General features: G+C 47.4%; 1 protein-coding gene and 1 pseudogene across 2 annotated transcripts in view; one reads left to right on the top strand and one right to left on the bottom strand.

The window, feature by feature from the left end:
- The window catches only part of LOC119385848 (beta-glucuronidase-like), a 135,226-nt pseudogene that overhangs the window by 76,080 nt on the left and 35,787 nt on the right, over positions 1–23,359 (bottom strand).
- The window catches only part of LOC119387141 (TLR4 interactor with leucine rich repeats), a 183,700-nt gene that overhangs the window by 55,261 nt on the left and 105,080 nt on the right, over positions 1–23,359 (top strand). Inside the window, exon 2 of one of the 2 annotated variants that reach the window (XM_037654449.2) lies at positions 11,321–11,471. The exons of the other annotated variant lie outside the window; for it this stretch is intronic. The gene's annotated coding sequence lies outside the window, so the exon portion shown is untranslated. The remainder of the gene's footprint in view (positions 1–11,320; positions 11,472–23,359) is intronic. 2 annotated transcript variants of the gene reach the window in all.

Here is a 23,359-nt window from a genome sequence, read left to right on the forward strand (position 1 = left end):
CCTACTTTTTTTTTAGCATTGTGTTGCTATACACGGAACACGTAGTGACCAAAGGCAGATTTACAGATAATCGCGCGAGGATGCACTGTATTTTAATTCTCATTCTTACGAATGTGTGTCGCTATTCGGAGAGTCGGTCCTGAAATTCCGTGTCAAGCCAGAAGATGATGGACGGACGGACGGAAAAAAAAAACTTTATTAAGAAAAAACAAAAAACCTGCAGGTTGCCGGCCGGGCTCAGGCCACCCGGGTTGTGCGTGAGGCATGCCTTTCCACCGCTGCCCGGGCCCGCTGTATTGCCCACCGTTGTTCTTGTAGTTCTGAGCTAGTCAGAGCGCTTAGCCATCGCTCTCGAGAAGGTCGGTCCTATGTGTCGTCTTTGTATATTGTGCTGATCCGTGTGCATTTCCATAAGATATGTGCCATATCTGCGTGTTCGTGCTTGCAGAGCACAGCTCGCTTCTGGGTATTGTCTGGAATTTACTCTGTTTAGGTGTACTGGATTTGGGAAAGTTCTGGTTTGCAATCTTCTCCAATCTGTTTCTTGAGATCTGTCTAGTTGTTTGTGTGGTGGTGGTATTCTTCTCGTTGCTGCTTATAGTGTGCCAGTATGTCGTGGTACGTGATGAGTCTGTCTCTGTCGTCTTGAATCGCTACTTCGTCATTGTCGCCTCCTCCGTCTTCCCCATCGCCTCCACCGCAGTCATACCTCCTTCCGGGTGGATGAGAGGTGTGGGGCCGTCACTGATCGAGCCGCGGTGGGTTAGGTCTCGCGCGGTTCGGTGGGCCTTCTCTCTGACCCAACACCCACAAGAGGAAACGCAGTCGATGAGCAGTACAAGCTACACGTAAGAATAAAACAACCCATGTGTGGAATGTAATACACGTTAGTGCATCGTCTTTAATATCGTCGTTAAAGGGCCCCTAAACCACTCCGATTTCAATGACGATAAAGTGGTTTGTTTCTCGCCTTATCTCTCCTTCCTACAGTCGCTATCTCCTCCTCGACACTTATTTCTTATTCAAACACGTGGACAATGTCACCACTAAGCGTTGAGCCTATCGAGTTTTCGCGCTTTTCGGCTACACGCTGTTGTCTCCGCTTGGCAGTGGAAAACGCACAAAATGAAGTGAGATCAGCTGGTCGCGCACAACATAAACATGACAAGCCAGAATAGGCGTGTGACGGCACGGCAGAGCAGGGTAGGAGACAAGTGACAACTGATATCCTTCCTATGTGAACCAATCGAGAGCTTATTTCACCGTGACGTCACGTGAACCGACTGCTGGCGTCACGAAGTGTGCCGGAAAGACGGGAAACGCCAGGAGAGAATGACGCCCTCGTCATTTTTATTTTCAGAGGTCGTTTAGTGGCCCTTTACCAATACTGCAACGACAACGTACCCACCACACCGAACGCCATATAACTCTATCACACATCTTGAAAAAGTTCCCGTTCGAAGAGAGGCTCCGCCTTTAATTTCTTTTTGGTTTTTACGGCAAGGGGGGGGGGGGTGCGCATGACGCTACTTGCGCGCACTTCTGCGTCCCTAGCCATCACAAGATTTCGAAAGCGCGTTCGTGCGCAGCAGTCTAGGCGAGACAGTGGGACCCACGATGGCACCCGGGAGGCGTCAATGGCCTTTGGCTGCCGGCCATTTGCCGGCGGCCGATTTCGGGACGCGCTGCTGCAACTTTCCCCAGTGACCGCGGAATGTGCGCCTCCACCAACTCGGGCTCACGCACGCACACTCACTGTACACATACAACGACAGCGAGACACGATGCCGCTGCTGTGACGCCGCAGGGAGCCTCGACGACGGCCTTTCGATCAAAGTGCCCTCGCGTGGCGCATGCCCAAAGGGCAACGAAAGGAATGCGGCGCTGCTTCCAATGACCCGATTGAACCCGGTTGGGAAACACCGGTCTCGGGAGGTAGCGCAAAGTTCTTATAAAAAGCATAAAAAAAGGAGAAAGATTTGTACCGAGACATTCGTGCGCGCTTCGTGGACTTGTATATTTTTTTTATCTGTTCTGTGCGTTGAGGGAGATATGGTGACTGTTTATGTGCTACCGGGAGTGATGGCGCGATTCGAAGTATTTAATTTTCACCCTCCCTCTCTCTCTCTCCCTTGCTGTATTGATCCACGCGATTCCGATCGCTTAGTCTTCGCATACTTACTAAGAATGACCACATGGTTGGCAAGAGCTAGCTGTGTACTCCTAGAAAGATGTCTTGGTCTTTTTCTTTTATTCAATACATGCACGTGACGATATATCTGAAATTAGATATCTTGACACGAGAGAGAGAAAGAGAGAGAGAGTGAGAGACACTTTATTTAGTGAAATTCTATCTTTCACGGGAAAACGACGTTCAGGCGGTGTCTGACGACCAGCTCTTTGGCTCCTTCATCGGCCCGGAGTTAGCTGTCTCCAGGCTGGCGTTGCAGAGGATGTCACCGTCTCAGGCGTCGCGTGAGGAGATCACTGCGACCCTATGTTCATTGCTTTTGTCAGTAGCGTACCACCCCTATACATACAACTCAATATGTGGTATAACACAAAGAAAGGAAGGTATAGGGTTATACGGCAGAACTTAAGAGGGCTCTTTTTCGAAGTTCACCAGAGTTCACGGGACCGCGGCATGCATGAAGAGTTGAAAAAGATGCGTTTATTTTAAACTCGCTTTTCAGGAATCCTCCACCATCAGCCACTGGCGCCTTGGTTATACAATTTACATGATTATAGAGCGGTTAACATCGTTAGAAGCCACAGTGCTTTCATTGGTGTCTCGCCATGGCATACAGGGGAACGGCTCTTTCTTGGGATTATGAATGTAGCCTCGGTCCAACGCGCTGTGTCATCGTCCTCCTCGCACTAGTATGTGCGGTGGCCGTGTATGCCAGCGGTAGTTTTGCGCAATATAGCTGCATGGAATAGGGTAATTTTAGCGTGCGCACTCTGAGCTTGAAATTCCTCGCAAGTAGCAGTCATACACCGTGCGCAGCCTCATGCACAATCGCACATACCAGCCAAATGTGCCGGATGATAGACGGCGCTGCGGTCGCAGTACAGCAGCACCCTCTATCAGGAGAATGGTCTGTCCCTTTCCTCCCGAAGTTCTTTTGATCATTTATTCCACTGACGATACCAAAAAAAGGTCTTCTTTGTTGGTTTTGTTTGTCTTGCAGAACAGTGACATAGCCAGAAATATCTTACGCCTCCGGTAAAAAATAAAGAGGGCTTGCGCCCAAACAATACCTGTCATTTTTCAACTTTAAGGGTGAATGGAGGGCAATATCGACTACAATGCGATTTTCTTTTTATTTAACGCCAGAATATTCCAGCATCCTTTGAAAGTATTTCCACGAAGTGGGACCTGCAGATACGCAACCGATGGTGTTTAAAAATGGCGCCAATCGCGCCTTTCCCTGTGCATGATGTCAATGTATTTACATATAGAACACTTCAGAGTAGCAGTATATTTAGCTAAGCGAGTGATTTTAGTAGTTCTAGTAAATTCTTGTTTCAAGTAGCCTGACAAGTTTCGTTGAGCTCCCATTAGAAGTAACAGAGTCAAAGGCAATAGTAGTTGAACACCTAGATTTGCTATCCTTCCCCCGTTAATAAAGCCGCAGGGTTGTCTGTTTTGTTCGCTGTAATATCTACGTAAAAATGCGAGCGCACACAGGACTCCAAGGACTTCATTCGTATAAAGGACATTTACGTTCCCGAATTAAGGGGGGGGGGGATATATGCAGCGCTCATAAAATTTGGGGGCTGCTCTAACACCGAAACACCCACCCTCTTACGCCCCCGCCTCGGTATCTTCGTGTGCGGTTAAGGCGAAGCGAGAGCGTAATTTGAAAATTTCTGATTCTAGATACCGAGGGCGCTATGTGTTCGACGAAAGAGGGTCGCGTATCAAGAATACCGACGACACCATAGTTGGTGTTTGACAAAGATGAGCGCGTATCAGGGGCAACAGCTCATAATGCTATACGTCATTTCTCGAGGTATACTCCGAGGTTGGCGTTAATTCAGCCGAAAGCGAGAACTCTGCGCAGTCGCTCGGTTTTTTTTTTTTTTTTAGAAAAAGGGCCGTCTTCATCGGGAGAACCGCTGTCTATAGCTGAGATAAACCGCGGCTGCAAAAAGACCTTCGCTTCAAATTTCCGGCAGCATCGACGGCGAGGCGAAGGGTTATCTCGCGGGCGCGTCCGCATAATAAAGGGTCCGCATAATAATATCTAGTCTGTTGGTAAGACGAGCGCAAATGAAGTGACGTCGTCTCTACATCCGTAAAGAAAGTATAGAGACGATGCCATTAAGTGCGAGCGCACCCAATTCACAAAATCACCCGCGCGCGCGCGCCGGCGACCAAAGGAAAATGGAGCGATTCTCTTAGCGAAAGGCCGCCAGCGCGCCATTGGAAACACTCTTCACTGCACACTCGTGCGCTCCGCGAACGTCCGTATATATACGCGATTGTGTGCGCGGATTTCTCTTCTTGAACTTCGAGAGAGAGAGAGATTCGCTCGTCCCTGGCCTCTACGCGGCCGTCGCCTTCCGATTCCCCACGCTTTGTCACGTGTCATTTATTCGCCGCTACACATTTTCTCTCTTTTGTTTTCCGGTTCTCTCGCGCTCAATTTCGGCAGCGCCAGGCAACGGTGGAAGCGAACTCGGCTATCCTCTTTCTCTCTTGAAGGCACAGCAGCTTGAAATGCGTGAAACGGGTTCTCGCTCACTCGCACCCGTACTGCTCCTGTGTCTGTTTTTACCCTCGTATGCGATAAGGAAAATTGGGAAGAGGTACCGAAGGATCCATTTGGAAAATTAAAAGGTCCGCGTCGCGCCTAGACGACGAGCGTGGTACAAGCTCGGCCGTCCGGCCCAGGACTGGATGGGACGGTCGGTGCGAGCCGAAGAGCAAGATTGACAAAAACAGAGAAGCGGCGAAAGAGAAAGGAGAGGACGAAAGGAGTTGATGACCGGTCAGTACGACTCGCCATTTGCTCGACCATTCGCGCAGCAGTGAGACAGAGAGAGAGAGAGAGAGAGAAAGGAAGTGAATGACCGTCTGGGGCAGCGAGGCGTTCATATAGAACAGCGTTGCCGAGCTGGAGAAAACATGAGGCGCAAACTCCGAGCCTCCGAAGTACACACCCCATACAGAGGGTTGATTCGAGAAACGTTGAAAGCATGAAATGTCGTTAGGCGAGACGTCGCTCTAATGGCCGTTTAATCGGTGTAGTTTGAAAATAACGGCAAGGATCCCGCACTTTCGTTTTATTTTAACCTTGTAACGACCAGCGTTTCATTCATACTTTGTGCAGAGTGAATTTTTTTTATGTAGCAGAACCTTAACGCGCAGTATATGTCATCGTTTTTGAAAAGTTAGAGCGAGTTTTGAGCTGTTTTCTTTTGCACAAATATAGCCTTCACGACCAGGAAGAAATATAACATTCAGCCGAAAAATTCTGCGCCTGACCTATATGTTGTATTCTATTAATTCTATTACTAGACACGAAGCTAACCTTTTGCTGTCCGCCCAGATATCTCGGTGATCAATATTACGCGTGTACGATAAATAAAGTTGTTTTTGGCTCCATACCTCCATACGAAAAAACATAAACAAGTTATTCTAACTTTCCTTGACGCGAGACTCTCTTCCGGCATTGCAAGGTCAAACTTATGCTATACATTCCGTATCGGAAGTTATGTCTGCGCTCATAACGAAAAAGTGCTAATCTTGGCATGAGTCGTATATATATATATATATATATATATATATATATATATATATATATATATATATATATATATATATATATATATATATATATATATATATAGATAAATATAGGACATGAAAAAATACGCACACGAGGAGTGCGCTCGCTCACTCGCTCGCTGCTCGCCAGCGTTGCTTATTTTTTTTCCCCTTCGTTTCATTTGTGAGAGCTTCCGTTAGAAGCGAAAACAACTCCGCGTTATATTGACGAATGCGCGCCTGCTTTCAAGTGCTTCGCGCGCCACTTCCATAGGCATTATGGCAATCGCGTCGTAAACGGCATTCGCCGATGTTTGCGTGCAAGCGCTACGGCGTAGCTGCATGAAGTGTTTTTTTTTACTTCTAGATTTACTACAGATATTGTCGCCTTGATTATGTGAGGGTTGAGTCGCTGTCTTGAATTGGGCACCGTATACGATTGCGACGAACGATATTTAGTAAACGTATGCTAATGGTGAAGTAGTAGGGAGCGCTTAAAGTAGTGGCTTCTATATTTTCTGAACGGCTATTTGGCATAAAGTTGCGTGCTCGTTACTTTCTTTCAAATATATTTTTAGCGATGCCGCTTTGACCAGCCATTTTTGCAAGGGTGGTCGACATGAAACGAATGACGCTATATATAAGGTAGAGGAGATACAGCAAAATGCTGACAGATCAACCAGGCGCTCATCTGGTTTGCTAACCTGCGCATGGGAAGGTGTTGAATGCTGAAGAAAAATGATCAACTATATAACGAAAAAGAGAGACATTAGAGGTACAAACACAGGGCGCTGTTAATAACGCGTTAGAGACGGATGTCAGTGGACTTTAGAAACCCGGGCAGCATCCGAGCTGATTTCTTGGCTCGCGACGTACGGGGGCGTAGTCCAAGAAGAATCTTCCCAGAGCACTGGGCCAGATTACATCAGTGCGCAAAATTCCTTTCTAATACTTGATCTTTGACTGGCAGCACGACGACCGACATAGGAAGTGGGAGAAGGGACGGAAAAACATTTGAACTATACGGCACATATCACATGTAAGTCGTCGCACTGATAACAAAAGATTTAACTTTAAAAACAGACCCGTTTGTCCAACCTTGTGGATCCTACACATCGCCCTAACTCTGCCCAAGTCGTTTAGTTGTCAACTCCGATCCGACCGCGCCCGCGTGACGCTCGAACAGGTCACACTTCGCGCTGCAGGAACTCTGCACAGTGTGCAGAAGCACATCGACGTCGCAACTAACGACAACAGCCCTCAGCACAGGAGCTGCCGCGCTCTTCTCGAGCCCAGCGGGCGCCCGTGTCTGGCCGCAGCGGGGGACGCCGCGCCGGCGGCAGCGGCGGCGCACAGCGCGCGAGGGCGTCTAATTAAATTGGCCGTCGCCGCCTCTCGTGGCTGGCGCGGCTTCTGGCCCCGCTGCTGCCGGCGACAGCGGCCGCTTCTTGGCGGCTGGACGACAGCGAGGCCGGGCCTTCATCTTCTTTCCCTCCGCTCTTCTTTTTGTTGTCAGTGTCCCGCACGCTGACTGCCGACCTTCGCGCGGGACCCCGGGCGCGCAAGCAATTCAAGCCAGCCGCGGAATAAGGCCTGCTAGGACGGCTACGCCACAAGGCATGGAAGCGATGTGTGGACCCCAGTGAATTGAGGCGAGCGAGAAGAAAATGAGATGAAAACAAAAGTAGGCTAGTAAACGATGCGCGCTTTCAGAGACCACATCATGGTCGAGAACTTTCAGTTTCTGATTGCAGCTTTCATGCGGTAGGTCGCGCAGGCGGCTTCTTCTAACTTGGGATAATAGTGCAGTGCGTGTGCGCGCGTATGTATACGTGTGGGGAGTTTTTCTTTTTTTTTTTTGCCACCTTTGCCTGGGACATATTAGGTTTGCCTACTGGATACAAGGGGCTAAGCCACGTTTGAACACCGTCACCGTCATGGTCATTTCCGACATAAGTGTGCTTAAAACGATGGAAAACAAACAAACAAAGCTAGAAACTTCTAAACGAAGTTTATCGTTCACATTACAACATTGTCGGATCCTCGCGCACTTCTGCGGTTAGTGTGATTTATTTATACCGCAAAAATGTAAATTTACAGTTTTAAACTTGAGGTACTTGCATATACGAGCTACTTCTAGTTTTAAAATGAGACAAACCATTTATTTTTTCTTGGCACACCTTGTCAAATCATCTGCAGAAGCGAGAAGGAATACTAGCCACTTGGTATAACAAGCACTAAGCAGCCTTAATCGGAGACGTTGCTCAAAACTCGCGTACATATCTGAGACGTCGAAGTTCGCCCCCTTCGTGCCCTCTATTTCGTTGAATGTTGCTCAGCGCTGAGAATGGCTCTTAATTGTTCGACAAAGAGGAGCGAGAGAGACAGATAGAGTATGAGAGAAAGAAGGTTTGGGTGAATGTACGTACGTCAGAGCAAAGGGGCGTGAGTACATGTGGACTGTATCGTCGTACAGAGCTTTTAATGAAGCGACGAATTAGAAAAAGAAAACGAAGGGAAGGAAGGCAGCGCTACGCTTCTTGCGCGGACCCTCCACACATACATGAGGGGAGTGCGAGAGCGGATTGCACGTAACAGGGGCAAGGGGGGGTGGGGCAAGGGCCGCAGAAACCCGACATCAAGGGGCAGCGAGACGCACAGAGCAGGGCGACGCGTCGTATTATAGGCGTGGCTCTGTGTTCCGAGAGCTCCTCTCTCCATGCGTTCACCCAACTTGCGGATTGCTTTCCTCCCTCCTGGAATCTTTCTTCTTTTCTTTCTTTTCTTCTTTCTTTCTCTTCTTTCTCTTTCTTTCTTTCTTTCTTTCTTTCTTCTTTTCTTTCTTTCTTTCTTTCTTTCTCTTTCTTTCGCGTTGAAAACAGGTGGCTTGCTTGCATTCGGAGAAGGCGCGTTGCGAGGACGATGAGATCACGTTTCGGCTAGTCTGCTCCATCCTGGTCCGTGTAGTACGGCAGAGGATGTTCCTTTCGCTCAATCTCAATTATTTCTTTCTCGGTCAACTTTTCTTTTCCCATACTATTTCTCTCTTCCCTTCTTGCATAGCACAGCTTTAAACTGAGAGCACGGGGGACGTATCCCAAGCCTGCGCTGTGACCGGTAGCACGTGCTCTCTCTGAAGCCCACGCCGATAGGTGGAGCCGACCAACGGCGTTCCGCATTCTCCGAGGCGAATTCGCCCAGGTTTTACAGCCACCGTAAAAAAAGACTGGCGGCTTCCTGCCCGCCGACTCAGAAATATAAGAGGAAAACAAGAAGCTTTATCGGAATGCAGGGAAAAAAAGAAAGACTGTTTTCCCGTCTCTTCTGATACCGGCTTGCGGGTTACCTTATTTCAGTGTAGGTGAGCGAGGGTGCATGTTGGTTACGGAGGTAAGTGTGATGCGGTAAGGTGATCCTTACTACATTCACACGTCTTACGTTGTCATGTTTTCTTCGCTCCTCGAGTCGAGCCTTGAGCGCATTTTCTCTGAAAACCATGCAGTACATTACCATGGAGCTTGCGTCGTTATTTCGCTGCGGTTGCTGATCGCGTAATGAATGGCTAGATTTTCTAGTATAACGCGAGGAGCAATATCACGTGTAATTGTCATAATTAAAAAAAATATATATGCGGTCGCCAATTTGTGTGCAAGGCTGCGAGAGCTTCCGTCTGTTTTATATTTGGTTTGATGTTTCAAATTTGTTCCATACTTGCATTGAGTTCGAACACATTCGGTACGATCTCAAGCTTACTAAAAATTATAGGACACGCTGTGGGACGTCAGATGTCGTACCCGGTGAATGAATTTTCTTGTGAATGACGCAAAACTGGGTCGCACGAAAGCAGAATTAGTGTTTAATCTTTGGAGCTGATGTGCCATCGTTCAAGCTTATGCGCTAGCGTTCAGTGTCAAAGTTAATGGGCGATATAAATGGTAACAAAACTTCGGAGCTCTCAAGCTTAACTTTTATCGGAACTTTGTGCAGGTGGGCCGTCGAACATGAATACAGATTCGCAGGTGTTGAGATAATCGCATCAACGAAGTAAAGATTGTCACAGCGGCGACCGCGAGCTTCGCATAGCTGTCGGCGGTTTACAACCTAGGCCTGTAAAATTCATGATAGCAGCCTTCAAATAGGCACGTTTACGATTTGACATGAGGGGCGCAGCATTAAAAAAAGATCACTTTCGAGCGTAAACCCGGCAGCTCCCGTTTTTTTTTTAATATTATTATTCAGCGGCTACTTCATAATGAAAAAGAAAAAAAAAATCTCGAGGATGGAAGGATAACGAAACGGGTTTTAGTTTCTCGAGGGCCCCCATCTCAAAGTTTCAGGGTCTCGGTTTTATTTCCTCCCGTTTGTGGTCGCCTTTTTACGAAGGCTGTTATTTATTTATTTTTTTTTTTTTTTCTGATTCGGCGGATACTGCCGACACTAAAGATACCGGTGCGCTCCTCGAAGAAACTTTGCGGTTAGTTTCGGCTCGCCAGCTGCAGCGGTGACTAGAATGTAAGCAGCGAAAAAAAAATCATCATCAGTGAGAAGCAATGATGATGCTGCGGGAGTGGAGTGGGAGTTGGAGGATGACAGCCAAGACTGGGCAAAGCAAGCCTGTTTCAAACTCCGAGCAGGTGGCGCAGCTCTAGGTGCGCCGACAAGTGTTTCGATCAGAGGCTTGTGGGAGGGCGGGGGGATCGCACCTGAGGGACGCAACAATTTTGGGGGCGGGACAGATAACGCGCGCATTTCGTGGCCCCTGCAACACCATCTTGCTAGCGGCCGGTGGTGCGGCGGCTTCTTCTTGCATCCGGATGATGGCACGAGGCAAAAATAAAGTAAGGAATAGCATGGCCGCCGCGAACGGCAACGCCAGCTGCCGCGGAGGGCGTGACCCCTGGCTGCACGATCGGAAAGAGATTCGTTCTTGAACGAAGTCTATATAGACTTCGCGATTTCTTCGCGATTTCTTCGCTTTGCACTACGGTATATACTATTGACATTGTGCTATATACCATGTTTCTGATGACAAGCGATCTTAATTTTGAACGAAACGCCATTTCGGCTTATCACGCCAGTATGATATCACTGTTTCTTTCCTCTTCCCGAAAGCACGGCGTTGAGTGGTAGCGTTAGCTTACGTAAATAATCTATTCCGTCTTTTTAAACGCACTGGTTGTCATCATATTGGCGAAGCTATATATTTAGCCTGCTGGTTCAGTGCGAATCCATTTAGAAACGCAGAATAACGATAGCTTTTTCAATGCCATGAAATGGTTTTGTTGTTTGCGTATACTGACGCAAATATTCAGTTATCTGTGATATGTTCACCAAACTCCGTCATTCCGCTTAATTATTATCTTCGACGAAATAATTCATCGCGATATGCTCGTTCATCGCAATATATATATATATATATATATATATATATAATATATATATATATATATATATATATATATATATATATATATATATATATATATATATATATATACTTATCGGCGCTTCGCTCTTATAAGATCGAACCTTCTCTGCTTTCAGAGCCAGACACCTACAAGGATGACTCCTCGAAAGAGGAGTGGTCATCGACTGCGCTCGGACAGCTAGGCTTGCTATCTGGACAGCCACTTGTTCCAGATTCGTTAATTCTCGGACTGATCTTCTGAAGCAAGCTTTCGGCACTCTAGAACCAGTAAGTTAACGCGCAATTTCGACTCTCGCGTTCCATGTCCGCACACGAAGGGACGGTTTACCGGGAATTCAGGCGATCGAGAAAGAGAAATTGTAGTGTTATGATGTTTAATGACACCTTCTACATTTAAAACGTCATAACGTGCAATTATTTGCCTTTTAAGTCAAAGCTTTTTGACTCTGCGTGCTTCTAAAAGAAAAAAAAAACACATTCTGGAGGTTTTGCACTTTCGTGTAAATTGTATCGTAATTCATGATTCTGAAATGGTTGCTGAGCTCGGAGTCGTTGAAGTTAACGTAGCGATTTTAACATTTGCCATAACGTCGTAGCTGAGTTTACATGATTGCTTATTCAAAAAGGAAATTATCTCTTGTAGTAAAGAAACAGACTATTTTTATGCTTTGAAACCGCTGCGTCGGCATATTAGTGCTTTATACACTTTGTTCAATGCTGCGCAGTTGGGGAGTTGTAGACTTTCTCCAGCATTCAAATGTTGCGGCATTCGGATTTCCTTGCTTTAACTGACCATGAATCGAAAGAGAATAGTGGCACAGCAACGAGATTTACGCAATTCCATGAAATGCAAAAGATTAAGCGAGAAGCAGTGCAGCACTCGGCTGGCGACATTTGTCGTACGTTCTCCAAGGAGGAGAATAAGTGAAGAAGGAAGAATTTGAGCTTGGAGGTTGGTGAGCCTAAATCCTCCTTATAATTCACATCGCGCGCTACGTATAATGCGAATCCTGCCGCGCCAGCGCGAGTCTCTCACGGCCCGTCGCGTAATATGACACATGTGTATTCGAGAGCCACGTGTCCCCTAAGGCCATCCTTGGCTGCTGGCCGAAGCATTAAAAGGATCGCGCGCACCAAGGTGGGGAGGGAAGGGGATACGCGGAGCTAAACAAGCACTCGGCGTAAATCTCCCAGCGGGAGGAGAACCCCTTCCGAGCCTCTGTCGCGGGCTCAGAGGCGCCGCTTCATAGCCTTTGTGTGTCCGCCGCTGTCCAGTCCAGTTTTCGGGGTCGGTAGCCAACGAAGCGTGGCGTTGGCCGCCGACATTTGCGTTTGCCCGTTCGCGTCACTCTACCGCCCGCGCGTAGGCCCTCGCTCGCTGCCTCCGTGCGTATATGTATGCGTACGACGAGTCCATTGTGTGCCCGCGTGTGTCCGCAGCGGCGTCGCTTGTCGTCGTGTCAACGACCCGCGACCGCGAGGTGTACGCCCGCATTCGAGTGCCATGGCTTCCTTTTGCATTCTTTCCTTACGCTTCGCTGGCGCCATCTGAGTTCGAGCAGCTGCACTCGCTCCACCGGTGTACAGTATGCGCGTCCGCTTTTCAGGCGGATTTGTCTTACTTCTTATTTTCATTGTGCCGCCCGTTGAGTCGCTATGTATATGTAATCTTTGTACACCGTGTGTTATGTGTTAGACCCTTCTAAAAGCCAAGGAGTAGCCGCGGCGCCTTATTTGTGCACCAGCATCTCCTTTACATTCGGTCAACAACAATAAAAAAGTTATCGCACAGGAACTTTGTTATTCCTCCTGCATGGCTTTCTGTACCGCGTTGTTCAACGCGACGTCTGGCATCTACCATCGGTCCCATGCGCGAACGAGTTTGGAGAATCCGAATAGACGATCGTTTCGCGCCTGCGGCCTTTTCGTGACAGCCGGTAGCAGAGTAAGTAATTGATGGGGATAACCCAAGAAAAAAAAAATGCGAAAAAGAAAAGCAGATGCCTCCTGGAATTTATTTGGTCCTGAGATCACTGTGACACAAGCGATTACTTGCAATCGGAGTCGCCATCCTCTTAGAAACGACGTCATTGCGATGCGCACGCCGTCGTCTTCGTTGGATATTGTACGTTACATCTGATACGACTTCCGAAATAGCCGCACGGGCGCGACTGCTCTCAGGGTCGGTTTAAGGAGGACGAAACATTACTTGAATTACCAGGCCTGAATCACTGCGTGGAAGACAGCGATCGCGCAACTGAAAGTGACGGAGGTACAGACGAATGCTCACTGTAAGCTCAGTTTCAATCTCTTTAGTGATGAAAAAAAAAGAAGAAAAGGAACAAGACAATGAAAAGAAAATCTTCCCGTTCCATCCTGTGAAAGTTGATGTAGAGCGAGGCTGGGCATGCATTTTACGATTACGATCAGCCGCTTGGTAGACTTCATTTGGTCGTGTCCTGTGATCTGCTGCAATTACCTCCAGTCCAAGCCATGGGAATCTTAAAGTACGGTCGAGACGAGAACAACGTAATCAGCACTGACGTCAAGTGACACGACTGCGATAACTCCACGACAGATATCTCGCCTAGCTACGGAGGCTAACAGCTTCCATATATATATATATATATATATATATATATATATATATATATATATATATATATATATATATATATATATAAAAGCACAAACATTGAGAGAGCTGGGGGTTCTAGCTTTCTTATAAATGTCGTTACACCTATTATATACAGTTAAGTATGAGTGCAGTGCGTCCGACTTTGAAGAGGAGCTTCGTACTTTTTTTTTTCTACAGTTTTTGAAGTTGTACATTGCGATTTTCTGGGGCATCTCGCTTGATATACGCAGTCTTTCAAAATGGTAACGGCTATAATGACAAATGCGATGCGCCACACCGCAGGTACTTTGCCTTTTTCACAACAACCACGGCGCGATTTTTATGAGCTTCACAAAAGCCGTGGAGTGCTTCAATTACGACGAAAATTGGAAACGAGCGAGGCAAGCGACTACATTACGAGGCATCGAGGTAGGCTTCTTCCTTCGGGTTCTTATGTTGCCTGGAAATGGGTTTTAAGAATGCTGCACTCCTACTCTATACAACATCAAGAGCGTTAACATATTAAAGTAATGCGGACAGCGTGAACCTGTAATTATTTATCCTAGCACAAAGCGCGATGATTATTATATATCGATGAAGTCACACAGCACAAAGCAAAACGCTTATGGATTTCGTACTGCTGCCGCTCTCAATGTCAAGGACGCCAAGTTTTCTTCAAGCGTGCCGATGCGGCGTGCCCGCTGCTCGATCAATCTGCGAACGACGGCGATTGCGACCGGTGCAAAGTAAACACATATGACGCAATGAAACAAACGTTGTCAAAACCAGGCAAGGCGATTGGTCAAGGCTTTGCTTTCTATTTGAGTGCCTCGCTATACCGATAAAACGTTCCTCGAAGTCATGGCTGCTAGCTTTTGCTTCTCGAACAGTCAGTCACAGATCGGTAGAAGTTTCACTAAAAGCGGGGAATGAGATTTCGGAAGGTTTTTCGGGGCGTTTTGAAATCCCTAATGCAAGCTGAGCGCCTACAGTAACACACACCGTAAGGCAAAAAGGGTTGGCCGTACTGTTGCCATGCGCCGTTCCTGAAGGATCTGTCTGCTGAATAAAGTTATTAGACCATACACTCAATTAATGTAAGTATAATGCTAGTGGGGTATGGTACATTACAGTTATACTAACGTATAGTATGGCGTAGTGTTTTATAATGTAAAAGGGCAGCCGTTCACTGAAAGAAAAGCTGCGACACACGTGGCATCGAGTCAGCTCCGGCTGGCTTACGTTTTTTTTTTTTTAATTCTTGTCTTCGCGTTGCAAACACGGTAACCCAATAAACGCGCTGTCGCTGCTCCCATCCACTCTACAGTTTCGAAACAACCACTTACAATTTCAAGACAATAATAATAGATACGAAAATCATCCGCACGAACCAATCGCGATGAAATGCGTGGTCGCTTTCCTCGAAGAGCAAACAGTTTTCGTTCGTATATACATACATGTTTTTTTTTCTTCGATTCCTATGTCTCTATATATTTCTCTCAACTTTTCGAAACCTGATTTGTGGCACACTGTGATGCCCTAGGGGCACGGGAGAGGCACGCGAGGACAGTTATAACGGGAGAGAATGAAAAAGGGAGAGACAAAAGAAAAAGGAAAGGGACGCGTACAGAAATAATCACGAAAGCTGGCTGCCCGGCAGCGGTTCAACAAACAGCACTATACAAAACGCGTTTGGACGGCGAATGTTGCGTTGAGCGAAAGGAGGGAGCGCTCCAGAAGCGGTGAGGGAAATAGTGGGAAGAGATGAACAGTGCTTGCGTGCCGAGCTGGTCGCTTTGTCTCTCACGGATACAGGCGCCGACGAGAACAAATTTTCGGTCCTGACTAGAGAGAGAGAGAGCGAGAATAAGAGAGAGATAGGAGAGAATTCTCCCTCGGGATATAACCTCTTTCGAATGCTGAAAGGAGAGAGCAACACGGCGTTGCTGCTACTGGTGCTGCAAGCCGGGCCAAAAAGAACCGACTGAGAAAGAGAGAGAGAGAGAGAGAGAAAAAAAAACGACAGGAGGATTGTTGCTCGCCTGGGCCGCCGTTCTATTGTTTCCGCTGCAGCGTTCGTCCAGCGTGTGTTTGCTTAGAGAGGCTAGCGTGTTTGTACGCTTTGCGATGCCGTTGCTGCTTTGCCTCTGGCGCGAGCGCGCCGGCGAAATGCCAGAGCTTGGAGCAACTTTCAAAGTCGCCTTTTCGCAGCGTTGACTTATCAGGTCTTCTTAGATGATGACCGATGGATTTGTTTCCCTCGTTTATTTTCCTTTCGCGGCCCCTTCGGTTAGTGTAAATCGCTTACGTATGGAAGACCTTTATAGGATTCTGTGTCGCCCAGCGAAACCCATCAGTGTACTGATTATTGGGCTATACTTGGCGATCTATTGATACTCGGGACCTAGGTAACGCGGTAAACTGACATGGAAACCATACAGAATCTCACCGGAAGATTCAGACCTTGAAGTCATGAGGCATTGTCTAACCAGAAGTGTCACTGGAGCCATCGTTTCGCCAAGGGGAAAATCGTCTTTGCCATTTTGTTTGACCCACGAAGACGATGCCATAAGGTCAGCGTACTTTTCTCGTATATATCGGTAACGCTTACATTCTTTTCCAGTACAATTACATAGGATTGTTTCGACCAATTGCAAAAAGAGCCGCTTGACACGCTTCAGAGAGGGGAGCATAGGTAGGATCACCCAATGCATGGGACCTGAGAGTGATAATTTGGGGGTAATTGGTTGGACGTGCTTAATAAACAGCGAAGACAACATGACCCGGGAAGACGGCAACACGGGTTCTTCATTCCAGATGACCCTGTAGCATCTGCGCAGCGTAGGTTTCATTACGAACGTGTAGAACCGTTACTTTTCGTAAGGATCGCCGATAGCACGCAAGGATGTGCCGCGCATGTTGCTGACATTTCTCGGAGAGCCTGAATCGAGGGACTTGTGACGGAAGTATATGTACCATGTTCATAGACGTTTAGGCCTATCTATAATCGGCCGAGCCTGCCAGAATCACTCCTTCTGCAGCAACCAGTATACGCTGTCACAGAGCGTTCGTCTTTACCAGGTATTTTAAAACTGCTCTTATATGTAACAATTTTCAGTGCGAGGCATATTTTGTCTTTTAACACATGCATAACTCTCATTACTTTTCAAAATGTCAGCCTGTTTCACTTCCGCGTCTATTTTGATGTTTTTGCCTTATTTCTCTGTCACCGTTTCGGCTGTTCTCTAACTTGGCCAGCGGCTAGTCCTAGAATTTCTTCTCCGCTGAGAAGGGCCTAGCAAACGGTAGAATAAAAAAAAAATAGAGAAGTCGTTTATAGAGAATCGGAAGCAAGAACTTCGAAGGTTAGAGAGCATGTACAGTTGTGCTTTGCGGTGGTCTGCCAACATATCGAGGGGGTCTCGTCAAACTTTCTTTCGAGAGACAGCTGGCGAAAATGGCGAGAACGATTCCACAATCCTCAAGACGCTTTCCATTGTTATTCCCTCTACTTTTTACCGTGACGTCATTCCCGCCTCTATTTTACAACGACCATCTCTTTCTTCTTGTTACTACCGCTTAAGTTTTTTTTTTTTTTTCCCTGTTCTCCTGCTACTTCACCGGTTCACCGAAGCCAGCGGAGGTAAAATAAAGAAATAAGAAATGGACTTTTACGATCTCTTATGAGGCCTTACGCCGAAGGTGGGGGGGGGCACTTGTTCTGAATCACTGCGATTCGTGGCCGGGTCGTAACCGCCGTATCGTATTTGGCCATGTGGATCCCTCCTTCCGTGAGACAATGCTTATACTTTAGAGCCTGCAGGCTTGCGCGGATTTTGTGCGTTCTTCTCAGTTCCCGCGTGCGCTCGCCTGCTGCGATGGCAGGCTTAGTCCTAAAGCTTTCTACGTTTTTACGTTTCTAGAACCTTGCTTATCAGATGTTTCTACAATTTAAATGTTTCTTTCTTAGCGTTTGTCTTGTGATGTTCGCGTATTTCTACAGGGCATGTCCTGGCGCCCTACGTTCTCAATTTATCTTATTATTCTTTCTTTTTTCTTTAGCAATCTGTCTCAGTTTCTATGTTTGTGGAGCCGGGCTACGCCCCAGTGCGCTTGTTTTATATGCTGCGTCCATTCCGCGCGTCCTGTGAACCGTATGTACGCTGATGCGGGCCTTATTGGGGGGGGTGATCTCGGCAGTTTGTGCACTATTCCTTCGCCAAGGCGCACTCTGGGCTTCAATCTTCCGAAGAAAAGCAAACAAAGAAAGTAGCACGAACTGAAATATGTACACATATATAAAAGAAGAGCAAAGCGCAGGGAGAGAAGATTCTCAAGGAAATCGAAAGAATGGCGCAAGAACACGGTCTTCCCCGATCACTGTCTATACATATGCCCGGGGCGCGCGTCGAATCATCTCGGCGCAGTTATACGGGAAACGTGCACTTAGCTGCAAACTGCGATGGCGCGCCCGCAGCAACTGCGCGCGCTTTCTCTATAGGCCCCCAGATTGTCATTCCTTTGTCTCTTTCCGCTTCTTATTCCACTAACGCAAGCGAGCGCATGCTTCTACGGAGAGAGGCGAAGGCTGCGCCGCACGACCCTATGCGACGTGCCACTTTTTCACGTAGATGGCCGGCGCGCGCGCGCTCTTGGGGCAGATGATAGCGCAGCATCCGTGTGCATGCCGCATACATGTGGAGGCTGTTTGGAAAGGCGTGCGCTCGGCAGGCGCAGCACTCCGCTGATGGTCGTTTCCGCCGACGCCGTGTCGTCCTCCTCAAAACCTTTCCCAGGTTCTTTTCTTTTCTCCGGACAGTGAGATGGCGAACATGCTATGCCGGTGGCGTCGTGATGAGGGGTTTTAGACGAAAGGGACACGTGTTTTCTGTCTTTAATTTTCTTCCTCCTTTCTTCTTCTTTGTGTCTTTTTCGTCGCATATATGCCGTACCAGACATGCTAGGGAATACGTCTGGCTGCCCTCTGTGGGAAGATGCGCGAGCATCCGGGGATTTGTTGCATTTTGCGAGGTAGTGGGGAAGGGGAAACGTGCGGAGGAAGGAGCACATGATAGTGCGAATGTAAGCCGTGTTTCCGTGTGCTTGTTGCTGTTTTCACATTTTTGCGGCTGTTCTTGGTCAGCGTCGTTTTGTGTACAAAACGAGGCTATATACGTGTGGGCGGTGGGAACTTGAATTTGAGTTCATTTCTTTTGTTTCCCGACTTGCTTTCGTTTCCACGTGAGGGCATTCTCTTTCTTTCTTTCTTTCTTTCTTTCTTTCTTTCTTTCTTTCTTTCTTTCTTTCTTTCTTTCTTTCTTTCTTTCTTTCTTTCTTTCTTTCTTTCTTTCTTTCTTTCTTTCTTTCTTTTCTTTATTTCTTTCTTTCTTTCTTCTTTCTTTCTTTCTTTCTTTCTTTCTTTCTTTCTTTCTTTCTTTCTTTGTCGCAGCATAAAAAAGGAAAGAAATATAGGACGCTGAAAAGAAGCAGTAGTGCTGAGCCACCAATTCCCGCGTTAATTTCGAGCAGTGAACAATAATGACTGGCTTTCGGTCATTCTCCTCGACTTCACTGACGGCAGTGCGCGAGATGTAGCGTGTAATTGTCGTTTCTTTTAGTGATATGTGCGAAAGGAGAGAAAAAGAAAGAAATCTTGCTGCCGACCGCACTGTAACTGTCTGGCACGAGAAGCTGCCACCTGAACCGCAGTGAGTGAATGCGGAGGAGAGCAGGAAATGAGAGGGAAAGAGGGATAGACATAGAAGGCGGCTCTTTACGTATGTGCAAAAAAAAAAAAGCACTTAATGCCTCATAGTTCGCTTGTGGAGTCGCATTCCTCCAGAGAGTTTGTCACCCGGCCCCGCACCCCGGCACTGTCATGTCGTGTAAAGCAGCCGGCTGTCGAGACCGGAGTGCTCAATTAATGAGTATGCAGAAAAATGGGCATTTCGGGAAATTCCTCGCCTTTATGAAAGGTCTCACATCAAGTTCTCTGGTTGTTGTGACCGAGAGGCGCTGTGTACGTAACAGTCGTACACGGAGCATGGAGGCGTGCTGCGTAAAAACAAACAAAATATATAGAAAAGGAGCGACAAGGTGGAGGAGCATGAAAAAAAAAAAGATGACCTGCGTGAGAAAACGCAACGATGCGCATGCGTAGTACCCCTCTCCATAGCCGTGCTCACGGGGAGGGGCAGGGGGGGGGGGCGGTCGCCCCGCCCTAATCACTTAAGAGGGGGGGGGGGTGCAGAATTTGCCCCATACATTGACCACCCTATAGTCAGCTCAGAGGGTGTTGTGTGCAAAATGTGCCTCGTACATTGATATGGTTGGGGGGGGGGGCGCTGCGATGAACCTTCGCCCCCCCCCGCTGATGGGGAACCCTGCGCACACCTATGCCCCTATCCACTTGGTTGGCGCCATACATTACTGTGGTCCACGATTCAATGACCCTTATAGAGCATAATTTTCCCATGTATCTCAATTTAAACCAGACTTTACATTCAAAACGATTTCCATTAGTGACGCGCATGGCGTGCAGCCATCGAAGCGAGAGTTGGTGGTTTCGATACCACTGGCCCTTTGATACCAAGCTAACAGATTGTTCTGCTTCGTTCGTTAGTGTTAGTATATAAATGACACCAGATGGCGCTACTAGCGCTTTTTTCTTACATTGGTAGCATTCGCGTCCTATAAAAACTAAAGCTTGCGCTATTGCTATTCTGTACCCGAAGGGACAGGCATCCATTCTGCAAGCTCTTCTATAGTATCACACTGTCACTTTACAAACTTACAAACTTACATCCTTGCCTTACTGTGTCATCTCAAGTCCCCCGTCTCGTGAGGAATAGAATGAAGAAACAACCCGGGTAATTTAAGCAGTCCAGGGACAGCAGGGGAATGCGCGCTTAGCTTCTGCAAGCTTATATGCGCACACCTTGCGCCACAGGCTCATCTTCGTGCAGAGAACTACACCCACTCTTTTTCCATCAAACCCCACCCTCCCCGCTTCACACAAGCGCTCTCGTTAATGCTTACGACGAAGAAGCTGGAGCAACTTTCCGCGTGAGCTACGCGCTTCGCTGGAACTAAATTCCTGGCGTACCTTGTTTTCTTTCTTACTTCTACGTCATCCGTAGAAAGTTTACTCCCACTCTTACTCCCTTTTTTTTTTTTCATTCCTTTCTCACTTTTTTACTCCCCGACATTCCAAGCATTCTTCGGGAATTTGCGGGATAAAAATGGCCCCCGCCTGTAGAGAAGACAAAATATCCACCCGGGAGCTTTATTCACTGTACCTCCGCTTTTATTTATGTCTCGTTTTGTATTCCTTGTGTCTGCATTCTGCTCACTTGATTCGCATTCCGATGCTGGGATTTCGGCACCAAGAACGAGCCACGGCAACATATACGCGCGTACGTACTTCAGCGCTTGCCGCAGTACGGCTTCAGGTATACACTGACTGCGTGTACAGTGCCGCGGAAACCTGCCTCCCAATAAAAGCAGCGCCGACGCGGCGGGCCCCTTTAATTTGCTCGGGTTCTTTTTCACTGCTCGTTTCTTTCTTTGCCTGCATGCCTCGGTTGTGTCTTTCGTACTGCACACAAGGCGGACACAACCGACAAAAACATTGCGCGATATCATTCTCCCTGTATCCTGGGGCCTCGTCACGCAGCCATTAGCTTTTTTGTTTGGCATAAACTTGTAATAACTCGGCTGTGCTGTTCTTTTTTTTCCTTTTCTTGCCGGTCTCACCTTTTCTCTCCCTCTGTCGCGATTCTTCTTTTCCTGCAAAAAAAGAAGCGATAGGAATTCGACATTCACGCTGCTTCGTGTGCGGGACACGGTGCGATTGTCTCCCAGCGCTGGTCTACAAGTTGGGTGGTGCCTGTTGCCTCATGGCAGCTACGTGCGTGCTGGACGGAGTGTTTAGGCAGGTAAATATACAAGGGAGCCTTCGGTTCAGTCTTCGGACTTTCTTTACGGTTATGTGTGTGTGTTTTTTTTTTCTGGGCGTGGAAAAAAAAAAACGTTCTGCAAAGCGTCGTGGTCTCTTCTATATACGTCTTAGACCGTTTCTCTGGAGGCAGGTTTGTTTAACTCCCTGCAAGCTTCATTTTACTTTGTTCTTACGTTGCTTTCGGCGAGTATTCCGAAATTAGGCAAGCGACGTAGCAAAAACGATGCAACGAATTTGTTGGGAAGCTTCTTCGGCTTTTCGTTGTTGTTACATATCTTACCATTTTAGTTTTACTGTTATTACATCGTTCTCATGTCCTTTTCACTCCGAGTTTCTTTTTTTTTCTAACCGCGATATATTCCGCTTTTGCGAAAGCCACAACGCCGACGTAGGTGGCTACTACTACTCTCGTGGCAGTAAGAAGTTATGCTACGCTGAGCGGGAGTCGTAAATTTTTGTTTGGTTTCCAGGGTTGTTGAATGCATATCCATTCGCGTAAATGAAAAGAATAGACGAGTAAACAAACGAATGAAATGTACAAACTACTATAATCCCCGCGAACTGTTACGCGCGATGGATTCCGTGGTGAAGCTCCGTGTGTATATGATTTTGCTCAAGCACGCGCCCCTAAGCTCAAAGGCGCGGGTTCGATTCCCGGCGACTATGGTCCTATTTCAGTGGGGTCGAAATGCAAACAAATGCCACTATAATTAGATTTAGGTGGAAATTAAAGAACTTCAGGTTGGCTTGGTTGGTTGGTTGGGGAGACTTCATTAGTATTCCTGAATTACGCGACTAGCGCGCAGTGGGCTCCTCCCACGTTGGGACGGGCTTCCCAGTGTGGCGTGTCTTATAGTCATGTTGCAGTTAAGTCTAGTAAAACCCAACAGTTACATTATTATTACTTTTACTCTTCCATGGGACGGCAGCTGCTTGTATAATTTGGTTTGAAAGTCTTAGACTGCGGATCTACCTCGTAACGCTTGGCTCAAAGCCATAAAATACAGCATACAAATACTTGCTGACTGCTTCGCATGAAACCGATTCCCACAAAGCGTGGGATCTGCCGAATTTCTTCCATATTTTCTTCTGGGAAGCCAGGGACCATAGGCATGTCATCGCTTCATTTTCATTTTTTTTTTCATCAATTGTGAAACGTGTTGTCCTTTGGACTCGACCAACGCGGGAGGGGGAGATGGGGTGGTGGTGGTGGTGGTGGTGGTGGGGGGGGGGGCTCTGATGAAACTCCCTCCCCCCATATGCGAAACGCTGTGCACGCCTATGCTACTGTATGCACTGAAGCTGCCTATCCGATCTGATTGAGGTCACTTATTTTTGCCAATAAAGTGTGTCTTGTAGTTAAATGGAGGCTTTAGGTGCCCCCAGCAATTTTATATCGTTCCATCTCCGCGCACTGGAGTGCTGTAGGTGTTACGCAAAATGAATACTTGCCACTATCTGTTTCTTACTTCCTCGAGCGTACAACCTTGGCTGGTGACGCCGTCGGGGGAGGCTAGCTATCTTATGTCGGGCAGTGTTATTGTGCTCAACGTTTTCTCGGTGATTTTTCCTATCGTC

This window comes from Rhipicephalus sanguineus, chromosome 3, assembly GCF_013339695.2.
Source record: "Rhipicephalus sanguineus isolate Rsan-2018 chromosome 3, BIME_Rsan_1.4, whole genome shotgun sequence".
NCBI classification, from domain to species: domain Eukaryota; kingdom Metazoa; phylum Arthropoda; class Arachnida; order Ixodida; family Ixodidae; genus Rhipicephalus; species Rhipicephalus sanguineus.